The sequence below is a fragment of the Phlebotomus papatasi genome, chromosome 2 (genome assembly GCF_024763615.1).
Source record: "Phlebotomus papatasi isolate M1 chromosome 2, Ppap_2.1, whole genome shotgun sequence".
Classification (NCBI taxonomy): Eukaryota; Metazoa; Arthropoda; class Insecta; order Diptera; family Psychodidae; genus Phlebotomus; species Phlebotomus papatasi.
The window spans coordinates 42,933,367-42,951,489 of record NC_077223.1 but is presented as its reverse complement, the minus strand read 5'-3'; the positions used below and the strand labels follow the sequence as shown (position 1 = coordinate 42,951,489).

The 18,123-nt window shown below is 32.6% G+C and overlaps 2 protein-coding genes across 3 annotated transcripts in view; both read left to right on the top strand.

Moving 5' to 3' along the window:
• Positions 1–18,123, top strand: part of LOC129801176 (40S ribosomal protein S12) — a 422,333-nt gene that overhangs the window by 88,757 nt on the left and 315,453 nt on the right. The window lies entirely within an intron of this gene.
• The window catches only part of LOC129801162 (dopamine D2-like receptor), a 91,934-nt gene that overhangs the window by 5,543 nt on the left and 68,268 nt on the right, over positions 1–18,123 (top strand). The window lies entirely within an intron of this gene.

The window sequence follows — 18,123 nt, the reverse complement described above, 5'->3', positions numbered from 1 at the left end:
TTTTTCATAATCAAAGGTCAAAATAGCTCTAGAGGGCGTATTGTTAACAGAATGGGATCATATTAGGGTTCGTTAGAAAGGTCTTGAAATTATTAACAAGACTCAACGATTCGAATCAAAAAACAATTAAGATTACTCCTGATCTATTTTGGGCAGTGCAGTTTTTGACTAACTTATGAATCGGTTTAAATCGGTTGTGTACAGGAGATAACAGGACACTTTGTTACCCCTCTTTGTGGAATTTCAAAAACACTTTTTTTAAATCTCACATTGTGTACACCGGCGGATAGAACCCATTATTGCGGCTTTGAATTAACCCTTTAACGACGAGACACTTTCTACGGACCGAAAATCAACAATAAAAGACAAATCGATAAACAAAACTTGTAAAATGTCTTGCATCTAACCTTGAAAAGTCCAACAGAGTCTGATTCAATGTATTTTTTGCCTCTATGAACGATAGGGACAAAAATAGCCCATAAATTTAAATCAATTTTCTGACAATACCAATGAGTGATAATTTTCACTCTTATGAAAAACATTACGTATGAGAATTGTAGTTTCATTTCCCTAAACGGTTTTGCTTAGAAAAAAATTAGGAGTATAAAAAATAATTAAAAACAATTTTCAATATGAGAGAAATAAAAAAAAAATTCGTCATTTTTAGCTTAAATATTTATTAAATAGCAAATTTCTCTAGATTTGCAAAAGTATATCGTAGATTTCTTCATCCTTCTACTTTGCAATTACGTACAAACACAAGAAAAAATAACTTCAGGTAGTCAGGAAAAATTATTTTCTTTATGGGACACCGGTGTTCCAATCGTCCTTAAAGGGTTAAAAGATCGGACTGTGTCCGAAATCATTCACTGAATTATAGGATCACAGAAACTGTGGTATGACATAAATAGAATTAATTAACAATCTCACGAAATACCTAAGTTTATCTTCTGTCCTAATAATCTGTCGCTTTTGGAGTTATAATTATTAACGGAAGTGTAGTTTGGCGTGTGAAGTGAGCTTTTGCAAAGGGAATCGTGGGCAATTCTTAAGCGTGGAGTCGTATGTGAAGTGCCGAAAATATTCTCTCTCACTCACTCTTCGCCTTTTTCCATCAGCATAAATTTTCCAAAAAGAGAGAACATAAATACATGCCATGCCAAATAAGAGGGTGATGTTGGAGTATTTTGTCAAACAAAATCGATAAGCAAATGTTGAGTTGAAAATTCCGCTCCTTGTCTCTCTTCTATGTCACTTCTTCCCAAAGCCACTTGTGAGCTTTGGCAAAAAAGTAGGAGACAGAGACAGAAGGATCTCCGCCAAGTTCCCGCATTAATTTCCCTCAGGCGTTCTCTTTCTTTGTCCGCCATATGGGAATGGGTGACGGTTCCCCCTTGGAATAGGAGGCAAAAGTGTGGCCTGAAGGTGAAGAGATGCGTGGAAAGTTCAGTGAAAGTCCAAATGATATCATAAATTATTCAATTAATGGAAATCCCTGATATTTAATTGCCAGTTTCTTTAGCCACCACTAGCAAAATATATACTACTAACCTTCGAGGTCTTTCATAAATTCAGTACTTCTCGACCATAACCTCCACCATATCCTCCAATTAATTTACGCACAAATCATCCACGGAAGTTTTAGAAGAAGGAAATCCATCAGAAAAGTTGGATAAAAAGTCATGTTTTGTGAGAAATTGATCAGAAAAATTAGACGAACTTGAGAGTCAATTTAGGAAGGTTGTCGGAATTTTATGAAATTCCAACTCTAACACCCTGAAAATATCAATCCATCTTCGTGCAATTACCCATGATTAACGACAATGATTATTATGCTCTCAAAATAGAAATAAGGAGATCTCCAGATAATAATAAATTCATGAAAAGAAGACTTTATTTCTATCGGTTGTGGAATAGCTTTTCATTTTCTAAATTAGTAGAGCTCTTTATTGTTCCTCAGGAACATTTATTTAAATTATTTAATTTATTATTTTAGTTTGAATTTATTCAGAATAAAGTTCGGATGAAAATTTTCTAATACGAATTTATATAATCGAAATCAATAACCATATCTCTCTGTTATAAATTTCAATAAATTATAAAAGTATATACAGTAGAGTTTCTCAAATTTGAACATGTAGAGGGTATAGATAACATTTCCCACTCCTCAAATCTGAACAATATTTTGAAAAACGTAAAGGAATTGATGTGAAATGCACTTTTGAATTTGTGAATTTTATTGTGAAATAAATGGAATTTGTTGCGGAAGTTAATATAATATGATAATGTTGAGGAACACCAGAGGAAAATGGTATTAACCCATTCCTTACCATGGTATTATACATCATACGTAAATTGAGTGATTTTAAACGATTTATTCCTGGGCAGTTAATGTTCGAATTTCTGTCGCGAATGGATTTTAAATTCTTTAGTCCTTCAGTTACTTGGAAAAAATAGTCCGACAGAAATGGGAATACATTTAGTTGTTCTTTCCTCGTTTCGCGTGAAATCATGCAAAAATTTTGCTCAAAATGGTGAACGGATAATTCGACATCCCCTCGAATTTGTTAAAATTGGCCTTCATACTCTTTCCCGATTTGAATTCTGGTTGCCCATGTGTTTTCTTGGATAGTTACATTATCTAAATCAATAGAATTTGTAATAAATTAGTGTAAAGAATTTATTTTCAGTGACCGTTAAGACGCGTGTTTGACAGCGGCGCCCTGAGCCCTCATAATAGATAAAAAATCTTTCTATTTTAAAAAAAATCATCTATTAGTCTGTATTAAACTAATTCCAATATTTGAACATTCTATCTCAAGTATTTCTGGTACATTCATTGAATGGGTTAATTCAGACTGCACGAAAAACTTTCTTCGCATAACCTCAAATATTACATTTTGAATTCAACAGTCGTTCAAATTCGAGGAGTTCAAATTTAACGAACTCTACTGTAATTTTAAGATATTTATCTTATAATTATATAGAAAAGAATCACTAAAAATCACTGTATTAAAAATAAATAAACAAATTTAAATAAGATTGGGCAGTATTTAGTAAAAATTGTTAGTAAAAACGAAATTTCGTAAGTGCGGTAAGATGGGGTAATTTGGAATCATGCCTAATTTGGAAGTTTGAGATTTCCTAACAATTTTAGATGACAAAAGGAAATAAAATAACAAAGAAGTACTCTGGAATGTAAAGTCTTGTACTTTTTCGTGGTTTTCTTTTTCTCTTTGTCCTTGACCATTTGATACAGTGAGAAAATCTCAAAATTCCAAAAAAGACATGATTCCGAATTATCCCATTTTACCCTAATGAAAAATTATTTGCAAAAGTTAAATTAATAGTTATAAACCATTTTAATATTTCACTTGACCAAAATGGGATTTTTTTCTTATCAAAGTAGTTTTTTTGTACTGACCATTTTAATTCATTTACTGTCAAAATTATTTAATTACCACATCTGTTAATTTACTGACTGAAAATGTTATTCTCTACACTAAAAAAAATATTTTGCCAAATTGTTCGTAAATGTTTGTAAATTCCTACTGGGAACTTACGAAATGCTCGTAAATCGTAAGACCCACAAACAAGATCGTAAAAGTTTGTATTTTTCCATAAACATTTGACAAGCATTTTTTGTACTTTTACAAACATTTGTTCGTAGATTTTTGTTTGGCGTGTAAAAATTTACGAACAAGTTACAAAATTTTGCAAACTTTTTTTTGTGTGTTTACGAATAAACGTTTGTAAAATTACAAAAAATGCTCGTCAAGTGAACATATTACGAACTTATGTATGTTTATAACTTAATATGCTTTTCTTAAAAAGGTACAAACATTTACAAACTTGTTTGTTGGTTATACGATTTACGAACATTTCGTATGTCTCCAATAAGAATTCACAAAGATTTAAGAACTATTTTACAAAATATTTTTTGTGTACTCTATTTCCTATCCTCAGATACAAATCGGATTTCTAGAAATTTTAATTATGCCGATATTAAAAATTCCAATTACAATAAGCTAAGCAAGGCTTATATTTATTTTAGGTTTTCCTCCGAAATAGTTGTTTGAAAACTTCAGTCACAAAATGGAGAGAAAAGTATTATCCTTTCACCTTTTAAAACAAACACTTTCCCAGAGACACTATTTTCTTTCTTGCCATAAATTCAATTTATGTTTCTTAATAGTCTCAATACTATTTTTATTGATAATTTTGAGAAATAAGACACTGTGTATATGCGTGAGAAAATACAATTTGAAAAAATACTCACGGAAAACCAACCTCCAAATAAAATAAAAACTTCATCTAGCTTTTAGGGGCGCAGGAGTAGATTTTCGTCAGGATATTCCGTGCATATTTAGTGAGATTCTTAATGATGTTACCTAAGTTCAAATTAAATTAATTTATATACGTGAGGCGAAATACAAACAATTTAATTAGTCATTAATAGTCATGGTTTTTCTTTTCAAATAAATTCGTCACTACTGTATTGATTGGATAGCGAGTTGAAGTTTTTTTCTTAGCAAAAAATCGCCAAATTTTTCGTATTTAACGAGTGCAAAAGAAAATCATTCTTATTTTTTTAATTTCGGAAAATAAATTGGCGCAATTCTTGGAATCTTGAGAAAAAAATACATTTGATTCATTTTGCAAACTTTAAAAATATCAATAAAACTTATCATTGCAAACTGAAATCAAATTTATTACCAAGTTTTAAAGAAAAATATAAATTTCCACTCATATTGACATATAAAGCACAAAAAACTTGCATTTTCCACAAAAGCAAATCTTTGAAAAAGATGCGAACAAAACTTTATGATGAAAACCTTCGTATCTGAACTTTGCGAAATTCAGCTCCTCAAAAAAATAAAGAGAAAGTTTTTTCAAACAATAAATTTTGCCAGGATTTTATTTTAAAAAAAGAAAATTCAAAAGTATTTTAATGAACCGAAATAATCTTTTTATCCCAAAATTATATGTAACTGTGGGAAAGTTATGCGTTGAATAATGGATTCTATTGACATTTTAGATGGAATGTACACTGTGCACATTTCAGGAAAAGAATTATGTTTGCATATTTCCAAGAAGAAACAATAAAAATTAAATTTAAATTTCATGAATTTTCCATACTTTTACTCTTGAAAATTCTCAAGAATTTTCTATTCCTATTTATAGAACGAATAATTATTTTCGTTGATATTCGTATTGCTATTGTTTGTCAATATGAGGTACTTTTCGTCTTGCTCCCGGTTTTTCGACAAATGCAATGCATTTTTACGTTATTATCACGAAGAAGTTCCTTGTGGACATTCAGATATATGCATAAGACAGAACTCTTTCGTAACAGTGAGAGTCAAGTCAAGGATCTCACCGCCATGGAGCTGACTCTCGCTCTTACAACTATTCCACGTGATCCCTTATAAGATCTGAAATTAAAGAAAAAATAATTTTTTCAAGAAAGTTCTTTTTAATTTAATTGTTATTTTTTACTTTCCGGGTTCTACCTAGAAAGTAGTAGGTATAAATCCTTAATTTTTAATTCTATATTCTCCCAAAGCTGTTTCAAATTCTAATCACTTAAGAGGTTAGAATTTGGTAGAACTTTGAAAATCTGAAGTTTCGAGTTGTTAGACGTAATTCTAAGCGTCAGATTTTTATGTTTGTCCAGATCGGGACATGAACATCAGACGTTCGGAAGTATCCCCATAAGTCGACCCAAAGACCAATAACGACATACACTCCCCCAAACCTTCCAAAACCATGTTTTTCAAAATTGCTCGGTAATGACACGTTTTCCTTTTTTTGGACTTGGATATCTTTAAGAGGTTACCTTAGGCGAACGTTTTATCCATGTAATGTAAAATTTTAAGTTATTAAAATAGGATTTTTTTCCATATATAATTAGGGTCATGTTTTGCCTCGTTAGAGAGGTTGGTTTTGGATTCTTTAATAAGTCCAAACAGGTTCTAATATTGTTTATAAACCTATAATGAAACGGTAATGATAATCGGTTAATAGCCAATGTATTTTTATAAATGAAATTCAATACACTTCTTCTGCATTTAAAGCAATCGTTTGAAAAAATTATGACACAGTTCAATTCGGTTGCGAATTGTTAAACATTAACCCTTTAACGACGAGACACTTTTTGCGGACTGAAAATCAACAATAAAAATTAAACTGAGAAACATAATGAATTGTAAGTCTTACATCTAACCTTGGAAAGTCCAACAGAGTCTGATTCGGTGTATTTTGTGCTTCTATGAACGATTGGGACAAAAATAGCCCAAAAATTTAAGTAATTTTTCTGACAATACTAATGAATAATATTTTTCGCTTTAATGAAAAATATTATGTATGAGTTTTGTAGTCTTTATTGCCAAGAGGGTTTTGCTTAAAAAAAATTAGAAGTATAAAAAATAAATAAAATCAATTATGAATTTGAGAATTTAAAAATTCGCCATTTTTGAGCTTAAGTGTTTACTACATATCAAATAGCTAGGGACTTCCAAAAATATATTCGAGATTCCTTCAACCTTCTACTTTACAATTATGTACAGACATAAGAAAAAAAATAACTTTGGGTAATCAGGAAAAATTATTTTCTTTATGGGACACCGGTGTTCCAATCATCCTTAAAGGGTTAAAGGTACATCGTACAAAAGAATAAACTTTTTGAAATGTTCGAATATGTCAGTATAATGCCTCCTCCATGAATTGGACCTTTATTAATATGGTCAATACAGATACTGTAAATACGAGTGACTTTGTCCCCCGTGGGGGACTTTGCCCCCTTCCTGTTCGTAAGCTTTCACTGAAAGAAATCCGAAAAACTCAAAATAACATTCCGAAAATGTTAATTTTACCCTGCAGTATTGATCCGAAAACGGTGTAAATATTACCCTTAAGTTAAAGTTGCTCTTCTTTCATGTTGATTTTACCCTTAAAAGGTCTAAAATCACTGAGAAAAAAAGGGTGTGATTAACATTTTTTCCTCAGAAATTTAACACTTTTTAGGTGTAAAAATATATCAACATTCTTTAATGTTAATTTTACACATTATTAAGGGTAAAATTAACACGAAAAGGGTACCTTTAACTCCTAATACACCTAAAACGGGTAATATTTACACCGATTTTGGATCAATACTGCAGGGCAAAATTAACATTTCCGGAATGTTATTTTAACTTTTTCGGATTTCTCTCACTCAGTGATTAACATTAAAAAATGTTGATATATTTTTACACCCAAAAATTGTTAACGTTATGACGAAAAAAAGTTAATCGCAGCCTCTTTTTTTCTCAGTGTTTCTTTACTTCTAGAACTTAAGGATGGTATTTACTGATCCAGTCTACCGTGTCAGATCGGTGACCGTTCTTATATACATTAGAATTAAAGAAAAAACTTAGGGGGAGGTGGGGCTACTTTGAGCTGCGGGGCTATATTGTTATACGATTTTTTCGCATATTTCTAATGGAAACTGGACTTAAACATGATGTAATTTGGATAGACAAAATAATTGTGGATCTAAATAAAATAATTGTAAGAACCAGCTTCATTTATAAATTGGCGAAAAAGTCATATAACAATCTAGCCCCACAGCTCAAAGTAGCCCCACCTCCCCCTACGAACAGTAGGGAGTCAAAGTCACCCACAAGGCACAAAATCACCCGCATCTACGGTTTTTTTAGAGTAAATGGCATCAAAATCACGAGTACAAGTATTTCGCAAATATGGATCGGTTTGCCTCCTATTTTATTTAACAAATACAAATAAAATATAAAACGAATAAATAAAAATGAGTAAACATTAATATTTTTTGGCCGAATCACATAAATGTGATGATATTATATTTCAGCATTGTTTTTTTGTGATTCGGCAGAAACAATTTTATATGTTACACACGGCCAAAGAATACCTATGTGTTTTTCCTAAAAATTAAACGTTAAATTAATAAAATCACTCTGGAAGTTGCTTGAAAATTCCTACTGTGTCATTTGTGGGAATCTTCAATATGTTCCGAAGAGGAAAATTTTTGTACAAGAATGAGAAAATATCTATTACGTGTCTAACAAAGGGGGCAGTTAATCAAACATCTATGTTTGGAATCCTTTGTTTTTTTGTGTTAGGTTAGAAAACCTTTATCTCTATACATGACTGAGAATTTTAAAGCATCCTTATAGCGAAATATTCTATATAGCCATAGAACTTAAAATGATGAATATACGTTGAATACTCCTCTAAATTAAGAACGCAGAGACGGAACTTTTTTGTGTATTTTTAGGATCACCAAGAGGACCAGTTTGCTTACACTGAATAAAAATGATGGAAATTAAATTTAGGGCGGCAAATTTAACTTTTGTACACTGCGTGTGTCCTATGTACACCTGAGAAAATTATCACATAAATTGAAAACTTTATCTGTTCACCTGGACTGTTTTAAAAACATTTCCGAAAAAAATTCATGGAACTTATTATCGAGATATGCGAAAATCATCTTTGTGTAGGAACAATTACCATATACAGTGAATCTTTATCCATTTAAACTAGCCAGTTGAACAAGCAAGAGGAAAACAAAAAGGAATACTGAAATATATATATTTTTCTAAAACATTTAAATTTACAAAACTGTGACAAAATATAATTCCATGAGTATGGATAGTAGAGAAAATGAGGTATCAAAAAGTCTTTGATAATTATATTGCTCTCTTGAATTCAAATAAAAATAAATGCACATACAAAAATTTTCGAGAGCAAAGTATCTTCATGAAATAAAGTGCCTCTATCACTGTTCAAAGCGTTTCAATTTTATAGCTCGAAGCCAAAGAGAAAGAAATAATTTTTGCTACAAAAAATTGCTGAGTTAAATAGCTCCATTATTTTCGAAAAAGGGGTGACAAAGCATCCCAGGCTTTGCGGAATGCTCAAACACGTGACTTAGATGTTATACCTCACAAGTATTTTCGCATGATTTAAGGTAAAGTGCCCCCGAGTCGACCGGTTCCTCAATTCGACCGGTAGAATTATTTATTCAATTTATTTATATTTGCACTAATATTTGGCGTATGATCTAACATTAATAGGTCAATTATTCCATAAATAAATACGAATCAGTGACAATTTTATAGAAATTCACCATTAAAACAATCAAATATTGACCACCGGTCGAGTAGAGGAACCGGTCAACTCGAGGGCACTTTACCTTACCGTTTACCAGTTCTCAACCGATTTAAACCGATTCATAAGTTACTCAAAAAATCGCCTGTAATAGCTTAAGAGTAAATAAAAATTAGTTACCGGTTCTGAATCGGTTCTGAACCGATGGGAACCGGTTCAGATTTGTCAGAAATTCCAAGACCGTTCCAATGAGCGCAAACATGATACTATTCGATTGAGAAATGCCATCTCTAGAGCCTTTTAAACCTTTGAAATATCCGCCTGGGCAATCTTTAAAACATATCGAAAATTTAAAACAATCGCGCGATGCGTTTTTAAACAACAAAAAAAACTTTGGTTTTGCAGGGGAGTGGGAAGGATTGGGAAGAAAATAGGGGCATGTTAATGGTTCAAGGTTATACTTATTGGGGAGGGTCTACCGAAGGTCCCAAGTTGCAAGACCGTTTGGGCTGTAGACGTGATAACGGCCGGACGGACAAATGACAATCAGCGTGACATTAAAAAACTCGAAACTTCAGATTTCCAAAATTCTACCATAATACGACCCCTTAGGGTGTAAGTTGCCGAAATATATGTGTAACTCAAAATATAGAGAATATATACATAATACCGCTCTCTCTGTAAAGTTCGAGCTGTAAAATGCTAAAACGTGATATAAAAGGGGATAGCAATGCGTCCTAGAATGCACAATGGTTTGAACTCTTGACTTTGAATAATTTCAAAACGATTTCGTATGGGGATGAATAAAATTTCTTTAGGAGTCCATCTCATAAACATGTATTTATTATTTCATTCTTAAGATCGGTAATTTCTAAAAGTATTTTTAATCGCTTTTTTTTAGTATTTAGCGCGTACTAGGGTAAAGTGATATAATTTGGAATTAGTGTTACAAGTTGGACAATTCGCCGGTACAAGTTGGACAGAGATTTTTTCTTGATAAATACAGTACAAAATTTGTTTTTAAGCACAAGGAACCAAATTATAAAACTAAAGCATTAAAAATATACAAATAAAAATTAAGTACTAAATATATCAAGACAAAAAGCCCTGTCCAAATTGTACCAATTATCCAACTTGTACCACACTGTCCAACTTGTATCACTTTACCCTACCGAATGCAACTACTGTGAAATAATTTGTATCACCGAAAGAATTGTCCAAGAACGACCATAGTGGTATATTGATGACTACAATTTATTCAAACTTATCAGGAATACAAATCGAGAAATACAAAATAAGAAATCGAAACTTGTCAAAATTGGTTTTTTTAAACGTTTTTTAAAAAACGCCTTTTAACGTTCTTCAACCCTCAAACTTCTAAAACCATTAAATGTACTGATTTAACCATTCTCTGGATGATGCCCGTTAATAAAATCATTAATATTTAATTAATTAACATATCCGAATATGAAAAAAATGAACGACTCTTTTTCGAGACAGGGTAGAGCGGCGATTATTCTTAGGAATCTAAACTACAAACTTGCAATCTGTAATCGTATGACTTTTACGTTTAGCTCTCTAACTACCAAACGGACAATATTATAAGTATTATAGGGGAAGTGTGCCAAATTTCGGCCAGCTTCTAATTTCGGTCATGCAAATAAATTAATTAAAATTATGTACGTAATCTTCGAATAGTCAATTTTATGTTTTTTTTTCAATTTTTGAGTTCTACAATGTCCATAGAAAAAACCATCGCTTCTATGAAAAAGATGATGTGGAAAAGGCCTTGGAAGAGTTCAAGAAGAGCAAATTGTTACGGGAATCTGCGCGTAAATTTCAGATGATACTCTTCAGGTTTTCAGGACAAATTACATGGAAGATCTCAGGGCTTGGGTCATATAAACGTATTAAACTAAATAATAAACTCGTTCCGTTTGACGGTTTGAAATTTTCTATCCGTTGCGTCACAAAAGGTGGTCAGAAAAAAGGTGGCCAGTATTTCACACAAAGTGGCCGGAATACTACCCAAAGCAATGTCCATATTTTTATTAATTTTTCAATATTTTAAGAAGTGATTTAAAGAAAACAAAGATGATAAACTAGTTTTCAAGGTTCCACACAACCTTTCCAAAAATGAAGTAACAAAAAATATAAATATAAATTAAAAATATTGCATTTCAAACTTAGGACTTCGGTGCTTATATGCAACTATGCCGAAATTTCGCACACTTACCCTAAAAACCCTATTTTCGATTCAAACTTTTTTCTAAGTTTCCTATGTATTTCCGTTGTGACTGATAATAATATTAACTAACAATTCATATGAATTTTCATATCACACATTCCTAAAGTCTGTTCGACAACATGTGGAGGTGAGTAATTTAATACGTTTTGTGATTTTGAAGGGGTGAGGACTTACCATTCGAGTGGTTCACTATTTGTTTAGTGATTTCCTTTTACCAATATTGTGGGCAATATCTTTGCACATGTCAATTGACTGTGCTCATTTTATCAATTGGTTATTTCACACACGACTAATCAGACATATACTCGAATTGGCACTTTACTATTGCTGTATGCAATAGATTAGAAAATGTTTCCCCAAAATGTCCCACTTCTTGGGGTGGCAAGAAAACTTTTGGTGAAGGGAGAGGGTAGTTTTAAAATTCAAATCAGACAACGAAACCATTTGGTTAGAGTTTTCCGAGAGGGAAACTTCCAAGGCATTCCCATGTGGTGGACTCCGGGATATTTGCTCGTAGTGGAAAGAAATCAAATTATCTAAATATGATCGTAGAGTAATTTAGGTCAAATACAAAGTTTTAAACAATTTTCCCTTTGTATGGGATAATTTAGGGGTATGGGTATTTTAAAGTTTTAATTGATTTGTGTTTGGAAAGAGTTTGAAAAAAATCAATGCATGACATATTTTTTTGTTTCCCCTGGGGTTTATGAAAACATTTCGTAGGATACACGAAAATAAATCAGTAATTTATGGGTAATTGTTTCAAAAACATTATACTGAAACTTAAATTGTAAATTATAAATAGTACATATGTATTAGCCAATTGGGACTTTACCTTTAAAATTATGTGATAAAGGCGTGAAATAATAAATTATTAGAATATAATTAATTTTATTACAGACTATGATTAAAGAATGAAATTAATAAATGAGTTTCTCATTAAAATAAAATGTTAAAATTGTATATTTTTTAAAGGGACAGATAATCCTAACCGGCTTATGTAGGTGAGATTCTTAACGTGAGCTAACTCGGAGTGCATGCAAATTCGATTTAGAGCTGAAGTTGGGAGACGCCATTCAGTTATCTTGAATCAAATTCGTGAAATTATACAAATTTTGTATTTCAACCAAAATATCAAGGATTTGGATGAACTGACAGAAAAGTGTTATATGGGTGAAATGTAGACCAGAATGTTCTCTATAATTTTCCCATAGAACATGATCTCATCGATTACTCAGAAGTCAAGATAAGCGAGGTTTTTTGTTTCTTAACTCGTTTTTTCATCCAGAATGCCCCAAGTAGTCATTTGTTGAACTTCAACTATATCAAAGAATTGTTGTCTTTTGTGAGACTTTCCATTTAAAACCCTATTTTAAGTGTCTTGGTGGAGTAGAGGCAGTCAAATTGGCATCTGAGTGATTTCAAAGCGTTATTATTGGAAAAATCAATTTTTTCACACTTAAACGGCAAAATCGGAATGATAGCGTGGTCTGAGTGGAAAATGATGTATGGACGAAATGTAGAGACAAATGTGCTCTACAATTATGTCGAAGTAATCATCAAAATCGGTTAAGCGACAGTCGAGATAATTGAGGTTATGTGATATTGAAATTGGTTTTTCGACTGTGGCGCCCCTGGTGTTGGTCCCACGAAGTTCAAATATTCTAGAAAGTTGTAGCATTTGGTGAGATCTTTCGTTTGAGCCCTCATTCATCAAAATCGGTCACATAGAACCGGAGATATGATTTTTTGAATTTCGTGAACTTTGACCCCTCATATCTCTGGTTCTATTGAAACCACAGCGCACATACGCACCATTTTGGAAACGTCCTAGACTGGACTACAACATACTAAAATTTCATTAACTTGCACAATGCCGTTTTTGAGAAAAGTGACTTTGAATTTCGATGAATTTTGACGCTATCACAGCGCCACCTGTGGTGACTTTTTGAACTTCCATCTGAAAGTGCTCATCGAGACGAAACCAAAAAGGTAAAATTTAGGCCGCTATGTTAATTAGAACCGGAGATAGAGGCCGGTCAATGTTCGAACTTTGACCCCTTATAGCTCGGGTCAGGGGTTATGGATCGACTTAAGGTTTTTTTTGTTTGATAGGTATAATCAACGGCTACAACATACTAAAATTTCAGCCCGATCGCATAAGGAATTTTTGAGTTATTTAACTTTTAAGATTTAAAAATTTTCTTTTTAATAATAACGCCCCTAGCGGTGGTTTTATGAACTTGCGATGTTAGAAGAGGAAGTGGAATTTCACGAGAGCTTTCCAAAAAGCCCTCATTTTTTAAATTCTGACAATTAGAACCGGAGTTATGGCCATTTTAAGAAAATTTTTTTGGACCCTTATAGCTCGGGTCAGGGGGGTCGGGGGACCTTAAGTTTGGTGTTGATGGAAAGCTCTAAGGCCCAGCTATAACATACTAAAATTTGAGCCCGCTCGATGCCATAGGGCCGGAGCTATTGAGAAAACAAAAAAAGGGGGGTCTTCAAAATGGCGGAAGGAGGGGTGGGGGGTGGGGGGTCAATGCACCATGTTGCAATTTTCATACGATATTTAACCTTTGCCGAAAACCGCAAGTCGATATCTTTTTTAGTTTAGGAGCTATTAAGCTCCAAAGAGCGGCCGGCCGGCCGGCCGGCCGGGAACGTAACTTAGCCCCCCATATATTCGTGATCAGGAAGTGGCGAAACACATTTTGGCCAAGTTTGAGCGCGATCGGAGGACATGAAATTTTGTTAGGATTATAGTAGGTGAGATTGTTAAGAATCTCACCTAATAAGAGAAGAGCACCACGGATCGGAATGTTTAGAGATATGATCGATATCTATTTGAAAACATAAGCCCCAAAAAACGTTTTGGTATTTTTGGTTTTACTAATTAGTCTATTAATTATCCGTTTCCCTATATCTGTACATTTCATTTTGAAATATTAACAATAAAGTAATAAAAAATAGGTGTTATTGCAAACTTGCATGCACTCTGTACCTCGGATCGTCACGAATTTAATCAGGTGTCTAATAGAAAACTGGCTTTATAAATTAAATCTAAATTATTGAAGTGCATTATTATGAGAGTAAAATGGTAAAAAGTACTCTGAAAAAAATGTTTTGCCAAATTAACAAGACAAGTTTGTAAAAAGGATGTTCTTCCATACAGAATATGGAAAAGTTTTGTCAAATCGGCGGCCAACTGGATCTTGTTAAAAATTTGTAAAAAGGGTGCTTTTCCATATAAAATGCAAGAAAAAGTTTTGTAAAATTGATAAATAACATCCTTTTGACAAAATTTCAACAAAATCCATTTGTTCGTTTAACAAGACATTTTTTTCAGAGTAGCTAAAAAATTTTTTAAAAAAAATTATCTGGAGCAACGATACGATACTAACGTGACGATCCGAGGAACACTGCCGATCGCTGGTGCTCTTCCCTTATAAGTATTACATTAATTTTTGTATAGCGTCTGGCCTATTCGACACATGTCAACCCAGTCGACGGCCATAACCCACCAATCCTAATCCTTTATTACTTTGACACACCCAACCTTTACCACCCTTATGGGTACTGAAAAGTTGCTTTGGGGCTCTTATTGTTACGTAGCTGTCATCAGTCTTCAGTGAGTGAGCATTGAGCATCAGTCGCTGTGAACGGTACATTCTAGTGAAGTAAAAAAAAGGGTGGCACCTTCAGTTCCCCATTTTTTCCCTCAATAAACTTGTAATTTTATTTAGGTGAGCCGCATCAGGGTTTATATTTTTGGTCTTTTTGGTCTTTTATACTAAAATATATAATCGATTCTCTATAACGGCCTCTAGACAAAAAAAATGTTTGCTAATATTTCAAAAAATGCATAAAGGAACATGTAAATTTTACTGATCGAACTCCACAGAGAGAGCAGTACATTTCCCTCGATTTTGAGTTATAGGGAAACTGGGGCGCACAACAAACAGCGGTACTTCCGAAGTCCTTTTTTTCACTGTTTTTGTTTATTTATAATTTTTTTTTAGAAAATATTTTTTGAATGCATTTGAAAATACAAAAAAAAACATATAAACGTATAGGAGAGGCTGGGGTAGTTTGACACATGCAATACTTCTCAATTCATAGATTTTTAGTATCATAAATAAATTATCTTGGAACTACAGTAGAGCCCCGCTATAGGCCACATTTGGTTCCAGATTTGACACTTGGGTCGCAGTATAGCCCATGTCATTTTTTAAAATTATCAACGACTTTTAGTATTGAAATTGCTCGACGGCTTCCACTTTCTTTGCGATTGTGGTACTTGTCCTCGCTCTCTTCATTATGGGTCACAATTATCACAACTACTCAATAAAGTTTGCCAAAAATGTTAAAATGATTATGAAAATATTGCATGTCGTGTACTAAAAAACATAACCTAACTTAAAATCAGTGTTTTGAAATCAACGGTCGATAAATAAAAGCGGGGCTGTACTGTATGCTGCATATTTTAAAATAACGACCTAAAAAACTAATCGGAATTAGTTAATTTACATTTTAAATATGCGGTTCATATTCGTTTAGCAAATGAAAGTCTTACTTGGTGAAACTGCTTTATCCTCCCCTATATACAAATATGTATACAAAAAAGCATAACAAAATTTAATAAAATACTTTATATACAGCACTGCATTGGAATGATGGATGCGGCGATGTAGCAAAATAAATAAAAAAGACACTAACACAATTTTGTATTGATTCGCATAAATTTATCACGTGCTTTTGTGACTGAATTTTTATTTTTAAAATGCTTGTTGTTTTTTTTATATATATATTATTACGGAATAATTTAATTTAAAAAGCCAGTGAGAAGCGGAAAACTCTCTTAATCACTTTTCGAGTAGTTTCAATGTGCTTCTAAATTTATTCTTGCTTTAAAGAAAATTGTCTAGTTGGAAAAATGGAGTGGGAAAGCGTCCCAATTTTGCGAAATATTCGAACTCGTTAAGATGATATAACATAAAAGTAGTTTTGCATAATTTACCTATATTAATAAAGTCCTTTTGAGTACCAACTCACTGGGAAACATACCGTGTTCATGAGTTTAAGTATTTCGAAAATTTTCTATTAATGCCAATATTTTTTTCTTTTTAGTTTTCCGAGGAGCAGTGAATTTGAACAAATTTAGAAATCACTCAAAATATTATGCAAAATATCTCAAAAATAAAGAATAAAGTTGAATTTGGGATACAGAGGGGGAGGTGTTCCGTGGTGCAATTGGTAAGAGCGTTCGGCTCTTGCGTGGTGTGACCTGAGGGTCACACCATCCACGACTGTCACAGTTATGAATTCGAGTCCCGTCCGGTACAAATCATTGAAGAATCTAAAGGAACATATTTTCCATAGTCAATGTAAACCGAATAAAAATATGTAAACTAAACAATGTACAAAATGGCAATAAAAGCCCGGTACATCCAAATAAATAAAAACTTATGACTCCGACATACCTTTTAGATCGGTATAATATCACGAAATCGAAATTCGCGTCTTTTTCTTTCTCAAAAGACTTGCATAAGTCTATCCCACTGTTTCAATTTCGAAATCAGACTGAACTTAATTTAATATAGTAGGATGTTCAAAAGAAGAAGAAGATTTCGAAATAGCGGAACAGACATGTATACAAAGCTTTTAAGAAAGAGAGTGATTTAAATTTTGACCTTGTGAAATTTTCCTGATCTAAAAGGTGTGCCGGAGCCCTTAGGATACAAATTAGTTTTCTTTTCATAACTAATCAGACTTGTTAGATATGCTAAGATTCCAAATGATACGACGATTATGCTCTTTAGAGCCTTTTCAATTTTGATCTTAAAAAACCATTATTATGGATCCGACACACCTTTCTTAGATCAGGAATTTCATGAAGTCGAATTTCGAAACCCTTTCTTTCTCACACCCTTTGCATGTGTTAATCACATTCCTTCACACTCTTCTTCTCCTTTTAAACGTCAGAACAAATTCAATTTAGCTCAATCGAATTTGAAGTACGAAAGATTGAGATAGACATATGCAAGATTTATGAGAATGAAAGGGATGTGAATTTTAATTTCATGAAGTCGAAATTTGCATCACTTTCTTTCTCAAATCTATTGAATATGTCTATCTCACTGTTTTGTGCTCTTCTTCTTTTAAACATAATAACAAAAATTAATTTAGCTGAAGCAAATTTGGAGTACATATGAATGAGATATACATAATGCAAAACGTTTGAGGAAGAAAGAGATGTGAATTTCAGTTTCACGAAATTTTCCTGATCTCAAAGATGTGCCGGATCGATTAGGAATGAAATGTCAAATATTTCTACTTCAAGAATAACCGATTTATTTGTTTTTGGCAAAATTGTACAGAGGTTTTTAGACTTTATAGCATAACATTTCGATTTAGTAAAATTTATGCCCTTGTGTTCTCAACTTTTGATCTAATTTTAGTTTTCAGACACTTTGAGTTGACATCAGTGAGAATTTCATGTACAATGAACCAACTTATTATTATATATGTAGGGGAAAGTACTCTCCCTTCGAACGTTCATGCCTTCGAATAATATGAATTTTCTTTAGGTTTTCCTAAGAGACTTGCACATTTCTATTAAATATTAGTTGGCTTATCATCAATTGTTGATAATTCCGTAATAGTGTAAATTTCTTACGAAAAACAAAAGAAATTCACATTATTCGAAAGCATAAACGTTCGAAGGGAGAGTACTTTCCCCTATAAGG